We start from the raw sequence: 18,439 nt of genomic DNA, 5'->3' as shown, positions 1-18,439 counted from the left end.
CTTTATCCAAGTCTTTCCAGTTTTAACAATATAATGTAGAGGTTATTTTATCAACTGCTTGAACTTCAATTAACGTTATCACGTTTGTGTTTATAGTCCTGGAGTTTAGATGTAGCTGTCATTACTGGCAGCTTGGAAGGCTTCAGGCAACAGTGTTTTATGTCAGTCTTTTCATTTTTGCTCACTGTGCTTAATATGTTTACACAGGGCAAATGGGTGATATTACTGATTTTCATAACTCTACAGTTTTTTTTTTTTTTTTCATTCCTTCCAGTATTTGTTTTGCTACCAGTTTTATTTATTGATGGTACAAGATAATCACTTCAGATTTTTTTTTTTTTTTTTTTACCTGGTTTCTGGTGAAAAAAAAAATTAAATGAAGAGATGTATTTACTGTGTTATTATCTGAAAGGGAAAGTATGCTATTTTATCATGTGGCTTATTTTGGATTGCCTAGGGCCTTTTATGAGTATAAGATACTACTAAATAAAATCCAAAGTTCATTCCTCTTGGGTAGTAGCTGGTAGGTTTAGTCACCCACTGGCTTTGCACATCTTTGGATGTTGCATGTGAGATCTCTGCACCGGAGTTCTAAGCTCCTCTGACTTTTACAGGGTGTTCTTCCTCATTTTTGTGCAGCTTTACATGGAGGTTGTAGGACTGAAATTCCTTATCTAGCAAGGTGGGGGAGACTTCGATCCAGATCTTGCTGCTACAGTTTTCAAAAGATTTAACAAGTCAGTAAGTGGTTCCACTCTCCAGCATTATCAGTTTTTTGTTTGAAGTGACCTAAATTAGAAACATTTGCATTCATGGTCCTGCATATGGAACATAGGTTACGTTCTTTGCATGTAAATGTTTGTGCTAACAGTTATATGCTTACATGGACCGCTGCTCCAGTTCGACATGTAAATATCAACAATGTGTAGCCAGTGGCATTGCGATTGCCGATTACTCACTATTGATGTTTACATCCCCCAACAGAGTTATTCATGGTGGTGATGGCTTATGCACAGAATGAGCTTGGCCTTCAGTTATCAGGAACTGTGTGGGAATATTCTGTGCATGCACTGCTGCCATATGAATGACTTGTTTGTTGTAATTTATGGTGGTGCCGCTGGCTACATATTGATATTTACATGTCGACCTCGAGCTGTGGTCAGTAGGGTCTGTGTACAGTAGACGCATGTAAACGCTGCACAAATGCTACATGCATACACAAAACAATTTAAACAGGATCTTGCTGCCAGCAGGATCCTACTTAAAATGTATGCACCCATTCACATGATTTCCAAATCAGCAGACAAGGCATGAAAAAAGTGATTGGCATTAATGCATTAGTGTCCTTATGAACATATCAAAACATTAGTTATATCTGACAGCAGCTGAGTGTCTACTCTACTGGGAATGACAGCAGCTTATTGCAGAGCTTATATTAAGAGAAGCTGATACAATGAAATGGTTTTTATATGCTCTTCACAGTCCTTTTGTTCACGTGACTGAGATCACAAACAGTCCAATACAAAGCATGAAACACAGGCAGCTCTTTCCAAATCCGTTTATCCTGTACAGTATATATATATATATATATATATATATATATATATATATATATATATATATATATATATATATATAAAACCATGTATTTATGTATGTATGTGATTTATGCACAGTCATTTACTATTTAAAGAAAAGGGGGTTTTGTTGGGGCAGATTTACTGAGATGAAAAGCAAGAAATTGCTCTTTTATTTAAAAATGACGGAAGAAAAGTTTGGGATGTCTCTTGGGCAACATCAACCGACATCCAGTCTAATTTTCATGTACATGTAGTGCTTTTAAGTAACAGATAAAAGAACTTTACGTAAAATTTTCACCTGTTAACGGGAGAAATCTGATCTGTGACAAAGGCTAAAAGATAATGTATTTGTATATAGAAATATATATCAGTCTTTTTAAAAAATTGTAAAAGTTGTACATTTCTCAATGAACCTAATTTTTTTAAAGCATTTACCGGCTGTGTTTTTTCCATTTTATAGATAAAGTATATATAAATATATATAAATATATATATATACACATTTACAAATATCTATAAATAGCCGTAAGAAAAAAAATGAAGATGGGAAATTAGAACCCCAACAGACGAAAAAAAAAAAAAAATGGAGAAAAAGTTTTTTGGAGTTCCAAAAGAAATTTTAATCCCACCTCTGGTACCTCACATTCAAAAAAAAAAAAAAACTAAAACTTTGATAATAAAAGGAAAATGAAAAACAAGAAATTAAAGGTTAAAGATTCTTCAGTATAAATGTGCTTCATATATACCTTGTGAACAAAAAAGGTCTATACTTTTACACACTTTTTTAGATAAATAAATTATTGATTTATTGATAACAGCCCTGAGACTTGTTTTTTTATGGATGATGATGATGAATGTTGTTTCTAGGAGATCATGTAGAAATTCACTTTTAAAATATACTTGTTACAGACCCCAGCAGTGTAAGCTGAGCACATAATGAAAATAATGCATAATACGTAATGCATTACCTGCAGTGAAACCTACATCTCTAAACATTTAGTAGATCCTGAGAATTAGAAAGTTGAGTTTATTTGCAGGTTTCTACTTTTTCTGTTGTGAAGCTTTGCAATACACTACTTACCTGTTAGTCCTATAATGTGATAAGGAGCCTTGTTAACCAAAATAGAAACGCAGAGGTGGAGCCCAGCTTTACTTTTTCTGGAAAAGTCAAGATTTGCATTAACTTTTAGCTGCTGACATTTTGGGATCTTTGAAGCATTTTCACCTTTAAGGTGACCTATTTATGTAATTCATTGTATGCTTAGTTTGAAATGTCAGCATTTCTGGCAAGTTTACATAAATTACAAAAGCATGAGTTAATGTAAAAGAATGCTCAATAAATACCTTAATGGGCTTCCACTACCCCTCCTGTTTTACAATATTACCACAGTGATGTTACTGTACAATTGTGAAAACCTCACCAGATCACTTAGGGTAATTCGAGATCTTCTCCTAAAACTGTTAGGGGGTGCAGTCCCAAATGTTTTATTTTTCCAACGTCAATGTGATTAGCACACACTAAACTACCATAGGTGCAGAACAACATACTATGGGATTAATTGTAAAGAAATCTCCAAAGCGCAAGATTTTGCCAGAAATAAATGTGTAACTTGCGTATCTATTTATTTTATTATCTGTGGCTTATGGGTCAGCAGAAAAGCTAAAATGAACCATGCATTTTCATCCTGCAGTGACCACTCCCTATGAGTAATGGAGAGCAAGTCTTAACTGTAGGGAATGGTTCTGTAAATTGTCGCATTCAATGTGCAGGTGGTAATACAACTAAACGAGTGCACGCACGTTTTTTTGTGACTCTTACCTAGCTAGTGCAGATAGTAGTCTCCATTAAGCTTGCATTGGTGTACTGAATCTTCTGGTCCTAAAATAGCTCATTATGTGATGAAGGGGGAACTGGGTAACAGCAGTTCAGCTGCATTCAAGCTCCTCCTTTCCTGGCTTGCATACCAGGTATTACAGATCTGGAAACATTTACAGATTGTTACTGTGTTTGAGGTGACTTTTAAAAGCATCTATTTTTAAGTAGATTCTGAAGGCAGTGAGGGTCTTAAGAAGCCCTCATCTGCCCAGAAACTTTGTAAGGCCCTATGGTGTGTGATAATATCACCACTGGAGCATGCTCTGATAACTTTGATGAAACGAGGCATTATATTATATTATATTGTTATTTTTGTCCCATAATCAATATTGATTGAATTGATATTTCATGAAATGTTAAAACTCAAGATCTCTTAGAAACCAATTAGCAATCTGAAAAAGTTTAACTACAGTAAGATTTACAAGCGCTGTATCATTACTTTATTAGTTTATAAATAAAACCCAGCTGGCATGTGCAAGCCAACTCTTTGACCAATGCTGTACCATGTGTACAGAGTTAGAATCCCTCGTATGAGCTTGTTACCCCGTCACAAGTGCAGTTTTTTGATTACCTAAGAACTCTTTCTCTTTCTCTCCTTTTCTCCCTTTCCCTCCTTTTCTCCCTTTCCCTCCTTTTCTCCCTTTCCCTCCTTTTCTCCCTTTCCCTCCTTTTCTCCCTTTCCCTCCTTTTCTCCCTTTCCCTCCTTTTCTCCCTTTCTCTCTTTCCCTCCTTTTCTCTCTTTCCCTCCTTTTCTCTCTTTCCCTCCTTTTCTCTCTTTCCCTCCTTCACTCTCTGTCTCTCTCCATCCCCCCTCGTGCTCTGTCTCTCTCCATCCCCCCTTGTGCTCTGTCTCTCTCCATCCCCCCTCGTGCTCTCTGTCTCTCTCCATCCCCCCTTGCGCTCTCTGTCTCTCTCCATCCCCCCTTGCGCTCGCTCTCCATCCCCCCTTGCGCTCGCTCTCCATCCCCCCCTCGCGCTTGCTCTCCATCCCCCCTCGCGCTCGCTCTCCATCCCCCCTCGCGCTCGCTCTCCATCCCCCCCTCCGCGCTCGCTCTCCATCCCCCCCTTCGCGCTCGCTCTCCATCCCCCCCTTCGCGCTCGCTCTCCATCCCCCCCTTCGCGCTCGCTCTCCATCCCCCCCTTCGCGCTCGCTCTCCATCCCCCCCTTCGCGCTCGCTCTCCATCCCCCCCTTCGCGCTCGCTCTCCATCCCCCCCTTTGCGCTCGCTCTCCATCCCCCCTTGCGCTCGCTCTCCATCCCCCCCTTGCGCTCGCTCTCCATCCCCCCCTTGCGCTCGCTCTCCATCCCCCCTCACGCTCGCTCTCCACCCCCCCCCTCGTGCTCGCTCTCCACCCTACAGTGCTCGCTCTCTCCATCTCGCCCTCCCTCGCGCTCTCCATCTCGCGCTCTCCATCTCGCCCTCCCTCGCGCTCTCTCTCTCCATCTCGCCCTCCCTCGCGCTCTCTCTCTCTCTCGCTTTCCATCTCGCCCTCCCTCGCGATCTCTCCCTCGCGATCTCTCTCTCGTCCTCCCTCGCGATCTCTCTCTCGCCCTCCCTCGCGATCTCTCTCTCTCGCCCTCCCTCGCGTTCTCTCTCTCTCGCCCTCCCTCGCGATCTCTCTCTCTCGCCCTCCCTCGCGATCTCTCTCTCTCTCGCCCTCCCTCGCGATCTCTCTCTCTCGCCCTCCATCGCGATCTCTCTCTCTCGCCCTCCATCGCGATCTCTCTCTCTCTCGCCCTCCATTGCGATCTCTCTCTCTCTCGCCCTCCATCGCGATCTCTCTCTCTCGCCCTCCATCGCGATCTCTCTCTCTCTCGCCCTCCATCGCGATCTCTCTCTCTCGCCCTCCATCGCGATCTCTCTCTCTCGCCCTCCATCGCGATCTCTCTCTCTCGCCCTCCATCGCGATCTCTCTCTCTCGCCCTCTCTATCGCGATCTCTCTCTCTCGCCCTCCCTCGCGATCTCTCTCTCTCGCCCTCCCTCGCGATCTCTCTCTCTCGCCCTCCCTCGCGATCTCTCTCTCTCGCCCTCCCTCGCGATCTCTCTCTCTCGCCCTCCCTCTCGCGATCTCTCCCTCGCCCTCCCTCTCGCGATCTCTCCCTCGCCCTCCCTCTCGCGATCTCTCCCTCGCCCTCCCTCTCGCGATCTCTCCCTCGCCCTCCCTCTCGCGATCTCTCCCTCGCCCTCCCTCTCGCGATCTCTCCCTCGCCCTCCCTCTCGCGATCTCTCCCTCGCCCTCCCTCTCGCGATCTCTCCCTCTCGCGATCTCTCCCTCTTGACTGCTCCGCAAAATAAAGGGAGAGAACAGTTCAACTTGTTTTTAGCGCACTAAATTGGCCCAGACAAAACTTGTAAAGCAGACATACTCTAATTCGGTGCAGATGACCCCTAACCACTTCAAGCAAGCCAGACCAGCTCCATCTTGTTTTTCAGTCACTGGCTTTAACCACTTAGCGACCGCCCGCCGCAGTTTTACTGCGGCAGGCAGCCGCTCCCAGGCAAAATGACATAGTACTACGTCGCTCGCTCCCGCCTCTCTGGTGCGTGCTCCTGGCCCCGCTGATGGTCTTATTGGTTTCAGAACGGATCAGTCCTCAGGTCCAGGCCAATGATTTTTTGCCCGGACCTGTTGATCGGTCCTGACCAATCAGAGACTGACCTGTGCCTTTGTAATGTAAACACAGGCACAGAAATTACCCTCTTTCTCCTCCCAAAATCCTTTTTGGATTCATCGAGAGAAGAGAGAATATCAAAACTGTGAGCACTGCACCAAGCACACTTTCACACACCTAGCTAGGCACATTTAACCCCCTCCCCAGTTAAACCATACACCCCCTGTCACATCGCACACTATACAGTATATAGCTGTTCCTATATTTCTATATTAGTGTGACTTGGTTTAGCGCTTGCGACCGTTACTTGTAGGCTTAGGATACCCGCCACCCACCAAATAAAGATTTAACCCCCCTGATCCCCCTCTGATCACCCCCAGTTATCCTCTTCCCCCCTGTCACATTGCACACTATATACAGGCAATATAGTGGTTTTCTGTGATAGTGTGATTGAGACTTCAGTCAGCGCTAGCGAGTTAGTTTCTGTCCCAAGTAGGTTTAGGGTCCCCGCCATCCCCCCCAATAAAGATTTAACCCCCTGATCCCCCCTAGTTAACTCCTACACCCCATCACATTGCACACTATAGACAGTATATAGCATTTGCCCATATTTCTGTAATAGTGTGACTTGTGCCTTGGTTTAGCCCTTGCGACCGTTACTTTTAGGCTTAGGACACCCGTCACCCCCCCCCCCCATAAAGATTTAACCCCCTGATCCCCCCCAGTTAACTCCTTCCCTCCTGTCACATTGCACACTATATACAGGTAATATAGTGATTTCTCTGTCGCTCATTGACAGACGTAGTCCTCCTTGATTAATATCAACTCGGGTTATACTGCCCTCTACAGGAGTAGGACTAGACAGGAAAGAAAACATTCTGGCCACACCCTAGGGGCAGTCCCAGAGGGTATATCCTCTCACTTCCTGCTACAGCAAATCAGTTTTTTTCTGTCTAGTTAGGAGTAAGGACCTAGATTCCTTGCTAGGATCTTCGGTCCTGGTAGGATTTTTTTTAGAAATTCTTTTTTAGACCGCTTTTTTTCTCCAGTGTTCCTGTGAGATCTTCAAGCAAGTACGCTGAAACTGGGCGACGGGCTGGATGTTGAGATCCAGTGGTCACCCCAGTTCAGCCTACGAGCGCGTGCAGGCCATAGCTCCGCGCTGGGTCGGCCGCGACATAGTCCCACTGGACGGGGACTGACCCTGCGAGTTAAACGTCTCGCCTGGACGCCAATGACCAGCAGAGTCACGGTGTCCGTATTGGTCTACAGCCCCCCCACCCCGGTGGAGAGGGGTTCTGTCAGGAGTTGGCGCCCGCCTGGTTCCGGTATGGTGAGTAGAATGTTTCCCCTCTCCCCCTGTCGGGTTGGTTGGTGGACGTGGGCCCCTCTCTGGGATGGTCGGACACTCAGTTTCTGGGTCTCCCCTCTATCCTATAACAGGTCACAGATCCCCCAATTTTGAGTGTGATTTTGTGAATAGAAACCAGGAGGCTTGGTTTGGGAGCTGACGATCTAAAGTCACTATATAACTGTAAGGGTGACTGAAGTCAGTGGCAGACTACTAAAAGGCATTACCATGAGGATAGAGGTATCCTACCTGTCATAGTGTGTACACAGGCCGATGCCTATGCCTGAGTTACTGCAGCCACAGATCGCTATCCCTCCAGAAAGCCGGTCACTTCCACAGGCCGCACAGCCTCCCGCAGGCCGAGGACACCTCCCGAAGGCCGAGGCATTCCTGTAGGCCGCACAGGCCAAATGCACACCTCCCGCAGGCCGCTGCTAGCTTGCAAGCCGCCGCTATCCTATACAGACCGCCGCCATTTTTTCTTGCAGATCGCACGAGGCCACCATATTTGCGTAGCCTCGTGTCTCCAGCATGGGGGCGGCCATGTTTGAGGTGACCAAACACCTCGTGGAGTAATTGGGAGGCACCGGAAGGCGTGTAAAGGGGCGGAGCCGCCTCCTTGGCCCAGGGAAAGCAAGCCAAAGACTTCCTGTCTGTAACAGACAGTGCTGGAAGCAAGTTGATAAGAAACTTCTGTGCATCAGGTGAGCCTTGGGGTCTCTCTCTCTCTTTCTGAGGGGTCCAAGCAGATAGACTGAGGGGCGCTATTGCGCTGGGGGACTAAGTTAAAAAAAAAAAAATGTTTCTCTATCGCTCATTGACAGACGTAGTCTTCTTGATTCTCAAGAGCTGGGTTATGTTGTCTCCGCAGGAGTAGGACTAGGCAGAAAGACAAAACGTTCTGGCTCCACCTTAGGGGCAGTCCCTGAGGGTATATCCTCCCTCTCTCTGCTACAGGGAATCAGTTTTTTTCTGTCTAGTCAGGAGTAAGGACCTAAGTTCCTTGCTGGGATCTTTTGGTCCTGGCAAGATTTTTTTCTTTAGAAAAAACATTTTTAGGTAGTTTTTCTCCAGTGTTTTTTTCCTGTGAGATCTTCAAGCAAAAACGCCGGACTGGGCGACACTTGTGGTCACCCCAGCCGGCCTACGAGCGCGCGCAGACCATTGCATTGCGCTTGGTCGGCCGCGACACATTCAAGTAAGTATGCGGGGCCGGGCGACGGGCTGGATGTTGAGATCCAGTGGTCACCCCGGTTTCTGCCTACGAGCGCGTGCAGACCAGAGCTCCGCGCTGGGTCGGCCGCGACAGAGTCCCAGTGGAGGGACTGACCTTGCGAGTTAAAAGTCTCGCTTGGACGCCAGGAACCAGAGAGTCAAGGCGTCCGGAGTGGTCCACAACCCCCCACCCCGGTGGAGAGGGTATTGTGAAGAGAGGGTGCCTGTCGGTTTGGTATGGTGAGTAAACGTTCCCTTTTTTCTTTCCTCGTTATGAGACAGTATGAATTATGGGCCCCTCCATACATGGTCAGTATATATCTGACACTAAAAAGTCCCCCTTGTAAATACAGTATGTGTTTGTGGGAAGTGGACTTGGTTTGAGAGCTAACACTGTACCCAGCAGACTGTAACATTACAGCAGACATAGGAGGTATAATCCTACCTTATTTGTAGTGTATCTCCTGTAGATCCATATATCGCCACTTAGCAGAGATGCAGGTGGATGTGCTGGGAAAACGATTTTGGCGGTCCGCCGCCATTTTGCCGTAGACCAAGTGCATGTATGTCCTCAGGTCACGCCGGCCACCATGTTTTTGGAGTCTTATGTCTCTTGTATGGGGGCGGCCATGTTTCATGAGCCCAGCTACCTCGTGGAGAGCTGGGAACGCCGGAAGGCGTACACAGGGGGCGGAGCCACGTCCTTCTACCCGGGAAAAAGCAACAGCTCCTTCCAGTCTGTAAAAGACAGACGCTGACTGCAGTTGGTTGGAAACTTCACTGCATCGGTTGGTGAGCCTTGGGGGTCCCTCTCTCTCTCTGTGGGGATCGAGAAGCAGGTACTCTGAGGGGCGCTATTGCGCTAGGGGGAGACACATAAAAAACAAAAAAACTTTTTTTTTTTTTTTTTTTTTTTCTGGCAAAGGTGTCCTGAATTAACATGGACCACTCATGTATCTCCTCCGGATCCCCTCGAGGGGTCTGCAGGATCCTCCAGCACCCCACTGACGATTGAATCATTGTCAGCTATTATGGAAACTTTTGTGTCCCGGGTGGAAGTGGCTTGTCAGGGACAGGGCGCAAGAAAGCGACCCCCGCCTAACCCCTTATTATCTGAAACCTCGGATTCAGACTCTGAGCCTATTTCTGCAGTTGCAGGTACTTCATCTGGGATTGGTGTCTCGGGTACTGTCTCTTCAGACAGCGAGGAGGATGTTTCGGCATCAGCCATAGCCAGAGAGGAAGCGTTGGTAAACGCACTCATTGTATCTGTTCAAGAAACCTTAAGATTACAGGGTATTCCGTCGGAAATAGCTGAAACTGAAATCCCTTTTGGGACTAAAGAACGTATCAAAGTGGCGAAGGTTTTTCCATTGCCCAAATGTTTTGGCAATCCAATCGAAGAAGAATGGTGTCTGCCAAAACGCACTTTTACTATTTCTAAACGCATTAACAGGCGTTATCCGTTTGAAGAAACCCTCATTAAGAAATGGACAGAACCACCTGTGGTGGATTCACCAATTGCTAGATTGAATAAAGCCACGGTTATTCCTCTAGAAGACGCTCCGTCTTTTAAAGATCCAGTGGATCGCAAGATAGAAGCTATGTCTCGCACCATGTTTTCCTTGATTGGATCAGCTTTCAGACCTATAATAGCTATTGGTCTGGTTTCGCAGGCTGTAACTGAATGGACCAAGTGGTTACGCCGGGACTTAGAAGAGGTCCCTCAGGCGGTATCAGATTTGTTGGAACAAATGATACAGGGGTTACAGTTTGTGTGTGATGCGGCGTTAGACGCCACTCCATTATTGGCGCGAGCATCAGTCTCAGCAGTGGTTCTCAGGCGTACACTGTGGCTAAAAGGTTGGTTAGCCGACCAAGGTTCCAAAAAAGCATTGGCTAATATCCCCTTTTTAGGAGAGCGTCTATTTGGAGCCAACTTAGATGAGATCATTAAGGATCTCACGGGTGGAAAGAGCACCTTTTTACCGCAAAATTTTAAAGGTAAAGGAACTCGTCAAAGACGAGGGCCTTCTTTTTCTGCTCACAAGAGGTTTTTTCGTCCCGCGGGTGAAAAAATTAAGTCCGCCAAAGCTTCTTCAGGAGGCTTCAGGGGTCGTTGGTCGGGCAAGCAAAAGCCCGCCCCCTCCAGACCTGAAGATAAATTGTCCAAAGCCTGAAGGTGCGCCCCCACCCATAACTGGGGTGGGGGGACGTCTTCGCCGGTTCCCGGATCCATGGCTTTCCAGAATCCCGGACAAGTGGGTTTGCGAAGTCATAAGGTCAGGGTACAAGATCGAGTTTCGATCTCTCCCACCGGCGCGATTCTTCCCTTCCAATATTCGACTATCCCCGGATCGTTTTGAAGATCTGCGGAGAGCAGTCACGGATTTACTACAACAAGGAGTGGTAGTCCACGTTCCTCGGACAGAACGTTTTCAGGGGTTTTATTCAAACCTATTTACAATACCCAGGAAAGAGGGCAAAGTGCGTCCAATTCTGGACTTAAGGGCACTCAATTCTTTTGTCAACATAAGAAAATTCAGAATGGAGTCCATTCGCACAGTAGCAGCCTTCCTGCATCCAGGGGATGTCCTGGCGTCCATAGACATCAAGGACGCATATCTTCACATTCCCATTTTCACAGGACATCAGCGGTTTCTACACTTTTCCGTAGAAGAGAACCACTATCAGTTTGTGGCGTTACCTTTCGGTCTCGCCACGGCTCCTCGGGTCTTCACGAAGGTGTTGGCCCCAATATTGGCACTACTGCGCCAAAGAGGCATATCGATTCTTGGTTACCTAGACGATCTTCTGCTTCATGCAGAGTCTCCTCAGACCTTGCTACAAAACATAGAAATTACTATGATTTCTTTACAGGAATTCGGGTGGCTGGTGAACCAGCAAAAGTCATTTCTGGTTCCCACCCAGAGGCTCGAATATCTGGGTCTAATTCTAGACACAGTCAGGACAAGAGTTTTCCTTCCTGTAGGGAAACTCCGAAAGATTCAATCAGCAGTCCAGTTGTTACTATCCAACAGCTGGTCTTCCCTTCGGACTTGCATGAGGGTTCTGGGGTTGATGGTGGCTTCCTTCGAAGCAGTCCCATTTGCCCAGTCCCATACCCGAATTCTTCAGCAAGAGATTCTTCTCAGATGGAATCGGAATCCGGAATCCCTGGACAATCAGATCCGATTGAGCAAACAGACCAGAGAGTCTCTGGTCTGGTGGCTTCGGTCTCCGATGCTCAGCCAGGGAAAGTCATTTCTGCCAATATATTGGACGATGGTGACCACGGATGCCAGTCTATCCGGATGGGGAGGAATTCTCAGTCAGTTATCTGTCCAGGGATTTTGGTCCCCGGAAGAATCCAGGTTGCCGATAAATGTATTGGAACTGAGAGCGATCAGACTTTGTCTGATTCACTGGACCGAGCAGCTCCAGGGCAGCCCGGTTCGGATCCAGTCGGACAATGCCACGGCCGTGGCTTATGTCTATCACCAGGGTGGCACCAAGAGTGTCCGAGCGGCCAAAGAAGTGGCTTGCATTCTTCGCTGGGCGGAACGATTTGTTCCAGCGATCTCTGCGGTGTTCATTCCGGGGGTGGAGAATTGGCAGGCAGATTATCTCAGCCGTCAGACTCTGGATCAGGGGGAATGGTCCCTCCATCCAGACGTTTTCCACCAGTTGTGCCTACGGTGGGGCACCCCGGATGTGGATCTGTTGGCATCACGATTCAACAGGAAAGTACAGAGATTCGTGGCTCACTCCCGCGATCCTCTAGCAGAGACCGCAGACGCACTGATCGCCCCGTGGGGGCAATACCAGCTAATGTATGCCTTCCCTCCTCTCGCGTTACTGCCAAGACTTCTTCGCAGGATAGAGGAGGAAGGAATTCCAGTAATTCTGGTAGCTCCGGACTGGCCTCGTTGAGCTTGGTACGCCGACGTGGTCAGACTGGTGGCGGACGTCCCGTGGAGACTTCCTCTCAGGGAGGACCTACTGTCTCAGGGACCGATCTTCCATCCTGCTTTACGATCGCTGGCTTTAACGGCCTGGCTATTGAGACCCAGGTGCTGAAGGACAAGGGATTGTCAGCTTCAGTTATTCCTACTCTAGTTGAAGCAAGGAAAGCGACTTCCAGAAAGATTTATCATCGTACATGGAAGTCCTACATTGCATGGTGTGAAACTCTGGGGTTCCGTCCACGGTCTTATTCGGTTAGTCGAATATTAGCTTTTCTGCAACAAGGGGTTGAGCAGAAACTGGCCTTGAGTACTATCAAGGGTCAGGTCTCAGCATTAGCTATCTTCTTTCAGAAGCCTTTGGCTACTCATTCCTTGGTGCGGAATTTCATCCAGGGGGTGCGACATCTGGCTCCGCCAGTGCGCGCGCCGTTACCACCCTGGGATCTTAATTTAGTATTATCGGTTCTTCAGAAACCTCCCTTTGAAGATATTAGGGAGATTCCTCTACCTACGTTGTCCCAGAAGGTGGCCTTCTTGGTGGCTATCACTTCTGCACGCAGGGTGTCAGAACTGGCCGCTTTATCTTGTCGTTCCCCATATCTGGTGGTTCATAGGGATAAGGTGGTTCTTCGTCCGAATCCATCCTTCCTACCAAAAGTGGTTTCAGAATTTCATCTGAATGAAGAAATTGTATTACCTTCCCTGTGTCCTAAGCCCAGTCATCCTCGGGAGTTTGCTTTACACCCCTTGGATGTGGTCCGGGCGATCAGGGTATACTTAAAAACGACAGACTCGTTTCGCAAGACGGATTCACTTTTTGTGATCCCCGATGGACCCAAAAAGGGGTTGCCTGCATCTGCCGCGACCATTTCCAAATGGATCAGACAGACGGTGGTACAGGCTTATTCTATTAAGGGTCGGGAGCCCCCGTTCCCTGTTAAGGCGCACTCCACTCGGGCACTTAGTGCGTCATGGGCCTTTCGCCATCAGGCGTCAGTGGTCCAGGTGTGCAAGGCGGCTACCTGGTCGTCTGTGCATACCTTTACAAAACATTATAAAGTTGATGTAATGGCATCATCTGATGCCGTGCAGGCCGCCATTTGAGGAGACCAGTGGTCTGCCTCGAGGGTTTTTTCCGTTGGAAATTTTTTCTTTTGAGTCTCATTCTTTGTTTATAATGAGCCTTTAAAACTTCTAGTTTGGCACCGGTTGGGCCTTCTAGATTGGATTTTGATTTTTGTCAATCCCACCCCTCATTTGTGGCACTGCTTCTGGATGTCCCAGCTCTTGAGAATCAAGAAGACTACGTCTGTCAATGAGCGATAGAGAAAAATGGATTTTTGTAAGATCTTACCGTAAAATCCTTTTCTCTTAAGCTCATTGACAGACGTAGTACCCGCCCCTCTATCATTGGGTTGGGTTAAATTCTCTGTTACTGCTTTAGAACAGAGCTGATTCCCTGTAGCAGAGAGAGGGAGGATATACCCTCAGGGACTGCCCCTAAGGTGGAGCCAGAACGTTTTGTCTTTCTGCCTAGTCCTACTCCTGCGGAGACAACATAACCCAGCTCTTGAGAATCAAGAAGACTACGTCTGTCAATGAGCTTAAGAGAAAAGGATTTTACGGTAAGATCTTACAAAAATCCATTTTTTTTTCTTGCAATTTTTTGTGTTTGCTGGCAAGTGTCTTGTTACATGAACCCTGCCACACATGTATCCCCACCTGATCCCCTCGGGGTGGCCGCAGGACCCTCCAGTACCCCATTTGTGATGATGCATTATCAGCAGTTTTGGAGTCTTTGGTATCCCCGGTGGAGGTAGCCTGTCAGGGACGGGGGTCAAGAAGAGCGACCCCCGCCTACCCCTATGTCATCTGATACTTCAGATACGGATTCTGAGCTGGTCATTGCAGCCCCTTTTCTGGGGTTGTTGTCTCAGGTACGGTCTCCTCAGACAGTGAGGAGGACGCTTCTGCCTCCGCCATAGCACAAGAAGCGTTGGTGGAAGCACTAGTTGTGTCTGTCCGGGAAACCTTAAATCTTGAGGTTACACCGGCAGAGGTAGCGGAGACTCCTATTCCTTTTTTGGTACTAGCAAGCCTACCAAAATGATGAAGGGTTTCCCTTGCTCAAATGGGGTCGTCCGTAAACGAGCCCCTGCTATTTCCAAACGCATTGCTAGGCGCTATCATTTTGAGGAATCCCTCATTACAAAGATGGACGATACCACCAATAGTGGACTCACCGATTTCCAGACTAAATAAAGCCACTGTTATCCCGTTGGATTGACAGAATGGGCCCCACCCATCTCTAGGGTGGGGGGACGTCTTCACCGGTTTCCGGATCCAGGGCTTTCCAGAATCCCGGATAAAGGGGTTCGCAAGGTCATATGGTTGGGATACAAGATCGAGTTTTGATCACTTCCACCGGTGCGATTCTTCCCTTCCAGTATTCGACATCCCCGGGTCGCTTAAAAAGCTTTGCGGGGGACAGCTTGATGCAACAAGCAGTGGTAGTTCCCATTCCTTGGAGGAGTTCTAGTCGAACCGGTTCACAATGCCCAGGAAAAAGGGCTAGGTGCGTCCAATTCTGGTCTTGGAAGAGATGGAGTCCATCCATACAGTGGTGGCCTCCCTGCATCAGGGGGATTTCCTGGCGTCCATAGACATATAGGATGCCTATCTTCATATCCCCATCTTCGCAGGACATCAGCGTTTTCGTTGCTTTTCCCAAAGATCATCCCTGGTTCCCACCAGGAGACTGAACTATCTGGGCCTAATTTTGGATACATCCTTGGCAAGAGTGTTTCTCCATGCGGAGAAACTCCAGAAGATCCAGTCAATGATTCGGATGTTGCTGTCCGTCAACTGGCTGGGATTGATGGTCGCCTCTTTAGAGGCAGTATCGTTTGCCCAGTCTCATACCCGAATTCTCCAAAGAGGAGATTCTTCTCATATGGAATCGGAATCCCGATTCCCTGGACAATCGGATCTGATTGAGCGAGCGGACCAGGGAGGCTCTGGTCTGGTGGCTTCGGTCTCCGATGCTCAGCCAGGTGAAGTCATTTCTTCTGATAAATTCCAGGTTACCGATAAATGTGTTGGAACTGAGAGCGATCAGACTTTGTCTGATTTACTGGACCAAGCAGCTCCAGGGCAGCCCGGTTCGGATCCAATCGGACTATGCCTCGGTCATGACTTATGTCGATCACCAAGGGGCACCAAGAGTGCCCTGGCGGCCATAGAAGTGGCCAACATTCCTATTGGGGGAACAGTTGTTCCAGTTCTCTCCGCGATATTTATCACGGGGGTGGACAGGCAGATTATTTCAGCCGTCAGATTCTGGAATAGTCTCTTCATCCAGAGGTATTTCACTAGCTGTCCCTTCATTGGGGCACCCCGAAGATGGATCTTTTGGCAGGTTGGCTCAACAGGGCTCGCGCCCGCGATCCTCTAGCAGACGCAGCAGACGCGCTGAGCGCCCGTAGGGGAAGTATCAGCTACTGTATGTCTTCCCCCTTCTCAAGTTACTGCTGAGATTTCTCCGCAGGATAGAGGTGGAGGGAACTCCAGTTATCCCGGTAATTCCGGGCTAGCCTCGTCAAGCCAGGTACGCCGACTTGGGCAAGACTAGTCACGGACGCTCCTTGGAGACTTCTTCTCAGGGAGGATCTGCGGTCTCAAGGACCGATCTTCCATCGTGCTTTACAGTCGCTGGCTTTAACGGCCTGGCCATTGAGACCCAGGTACTGAAGGACAAGGAATTGTCAGCTTCAGTTAATTCCTACTCTAATTAAAGCAAGAAAAGCGACTTCCAGCAAAGTCTATTATCGCACATGGAAGACTTATATTGCGTGGTGTGAATCGTAGGAGTTTTCCCCCACGTACCTGTTCGGTGACCCGAATCTTGTTTTTTTCTGCAAAAGGGGGTTGAGCAGAAACTATCCTTGAGCACTATCAAGGGTCAGGTTTCAGCGTTAGCAATCTTCTTTCAGAAGCCTCTGGCTACTCATTCCTTGGTGCGGAATTTCATCCAGGAGGTGCAGCACTTGGCTTCGCCAGTGCGCGCGCCCTTACCACCCTGGGATCTTAATTTGGTGTTGTCGGTTCTTCAGAAACCTCCCTTTGAAAATATCAGGGAGATTACCTTGCTTACATTATCCCAGAAGGTGGCCTTCTTGGTGGCTATCACTTCTGCACGCAGGGTGTCAGAACTGGCTGCATTATTGTCATTCCCCATATCTGGGGATTCATAGGTATAAGGTAGTTCTTCATCCGAAGTCATCTTTTTTTCCTAAGGTGGTTTTCAGACTTTCATCTGAAGATATTGCGCTACCTTCCTTGTGTCCTAAGCCCAGTCATCCTCGGGAATGTGCGTTGCATTCCTTGGATGTGGTGCGGGCAATCAGGGTATACCTGAAGGCTACGGAATCGTTCCGTAAGACGGATTCACTTTTGTGATCACGGATGGCCCCAGAAAGGGGTTGCCTACATCTGCCGCGACTATCTCCAAATGGATTAGACAGACGGTGGTACAGGCTTATTCTATTAAGGGTCGGAATCCTCCGTTCCTTATTAAGGCGCACTCCACTCGAGCGCTCAGTACTTCCTGGACCTACCGCCGTCAGGCGTCAGTGGTCCAGGTGTGCAAGGCGGCTACCTGGTAGTCGGTGCATACCTTTACAAAATTTTATAAAGTTGATGTGATGGCATCGGTGGATGCCTAATTTGGCCGAAAGGTTTTGCAGACCACAATTTGAGGAGACCTGTGGTCTACCTCGAGGGTTTTTTTCCATTGGAATTTCTGTTGAGTCTCATCTTTTATTTGATGAGCCTTTTAAACTTCTAGTTGGCACCGGTTGGGCCTTCTAGATTGGATTTTGATTTCCATTTTCCCACCCCTCATTTGTGGCACTGCTTTGGGACGTCCCGAGTTGATATTAATCAAGGATGACTACGTCTGTCAATGAGCGACAGAGAAAAATGGATTTTTGTAAAATCTTACCGTAAAATCCTTTTATCTTAAGCTCATTGACAGACGTAGTACCCGCCCCTCTGTTTTTGAGTTGGGTTGGGTTAAATTCTCTAAACACTGCTTTGTGACATAACTGATTTGCTGTAGCAGGAAGTGAGAGGATATACCCTCTGGGACTGCCCCTAGGGTGTGGCCAGAACGTTTTCTTTTCTGTCTAGTCCTACTCCTGTAGAGGGCAGTATAACCCGAGTTGATATTAATCAAGGAGGACTACGTCTGTCAATGAGCTTAAGAGAAAAGGATTTTCTCTTTCGCTCATTGACAGACGTAGTCCTCGTCGATTAATAACAACTCGGGTTATACTGCCCTCTACAGGAGTAGGACTAGACAGGAAAGAAAACGTTCTGGCCACACCCTAGGGGCAGTCCCAGAGGGTATATCCTCTCACTTCCTGCTACAGCAAATCAGTTTTTTTCTGTCTAGTTAGGAGTAAGGACCTAGATGCCTTACTAGGATCTTCGGTCCTGGCAGGATTTTTTTTCTTAGAAAGATTTTTTTAGACAGCTCTTTTCTCCAGTTTCCTGTGAGATCTTCAAGCAAGTAAGCTGGAACTTGGGGACGGGCTGGATGTTGAGATCCAGTGGTCACCCCAGTTCAGCCTACGAGCGCGTGCAGGCCATAGCTCCGTGCTGGGTCGGCCGCGACATAGTCCCACTGGACAGGGACTGACCCTGCGAGTTAAACGTCTCGCCTGGACGCCAATGACCAATAGAGTCACGGCATCCATATTGGTCGACAGCCCCCCCACCCCGGTGGAGAGGGGTTCTGTCAGTTGGCGCCCGCCTGGTTCCGGTATGGTGAGT

The sequence above is a fragment of the Pelophylax lessonae genome (assembly GCF_965119305.1).
Source record: "Pelophylax lessonae genome assembly, chromosome: 1".
In the NCBI taxonomy this organism is placed as follows: Eukaryota; Metazoa; Chordata; class Amphibia; order Anura; family Ranidae; genus Pelophylax; species Pelophylax lessonae.
Note: the sequence above shows the minus strand (reverse complement) of the source record.